Raw genomic sequence first — 957 nt, forward strand, 5'->3', positions numbered from 1 at the left:
TAAATTGAAATGCTCAAAATATGGATGTAATATCATATCCATTATTTGAATTAGGCATAAGAGCTCATTTGGGGAATCAATTTATTACATTTATATCGTTATTAAAACTACTACCCAAATATTCATGCTCTTGAGACCCACAATTTATTTTTCCTTGCATATACCACCCTCGCTCCTTAAAAACTTGAACTTTTTTTTAAATGTTAATCCTCACTCGAGGATATTTTTCCTTTGAAATTTAGAGAGAGTAGAAGGGAGGGCGTGAGACAGAGAGAGAGCAACATTGATGTGAGAGAGACACATCGTTTGGTTTTCTTCCACCCATGTGGCCTGGGATTGAGCCTGCAACTGAGGTAAGTAGGTGCCCTTGACCGGAATTGAACTTGGGACTCTTCAGTTCGCAGGCCGATGCTGTAGGCACTGAGTCAAACCAGGTAGGGCAAAACTTGAACTTTTATGTGCTTGCTTTGCCAGTGCATATAATAAGTGCAACAACACAGAGAAGAATAGCATGGCTCCTGGGCAAGGATGACTTGCAAATTCATGAAGCATTCCATCATTTTTAATTTAAAAAATAATAACACTTATTAATTTATTAGAAGCATTTTTTTAAAAGTGACCTTCCTGCAGTGGTTCAGCTATCAGCTTCCTGCCCTTGACCTAGTTAATGGAGTCGGGTTGGTAAGAAGTCAAGGCCCACATGCCCTCCAACCAGAATGGGAATCAGAGTGGGGGCGCTACTGCTGCCAGATGCTCTTTCTAAAATGTGAATGTGATGATGAGGTTCCCTGTGCAACATCATTCGGTGATTTCCTGTTGCCTTTCAGATAAAATCACATCCCTGCTGTGTGGCTACAGGCAAGTTATTAAACCTCTCTCTGGCTCAATTTCCTCCTCGATACAATGGTGATAATAATCGTGAGGGAACCATATGTAAAGCACTTAGCACAGAGCTAA

The 957-nt window shown here is 40.6% G+C and overlaps 1 non-coding gene across 1 annotated transcript; it reads left to right on the forward strand.

Moving 5' to 3' along the window:
- The first annotated feature begins 460 nt into the window (after positions 1 to 460).
- LOC138999018 (U6 spliceosomal RNA) lies at positions 461 to 563 on the forward strand. The gene has a single exon (XR_011469290.1). It is a non-coding gene; the product is annotated as a U6 spliceosomal RNA (small nuclear RNA).
- The last annotated feature ends 394 nt before the right edge of the window (positions 564 to 957 follow it).

Source organism: Myotis yumanensis, unplaced genomic scaffold, assembly GCF_028538775.1.
Source record: "Myotis yumanensis isolate MYYU_CA2020_CCGP unplaced genomic scaffold, mMyoYum1.0.hap1 SCAF_21, whole genome shotgun sequence".
In the NCBI taxonomy this organism is placed as follows: Eukaryota; Metazoa; Chordata; class Mammalia; order Chiroptera; family Vespertilionidae; genus Myotis; species Myotis yumanensis.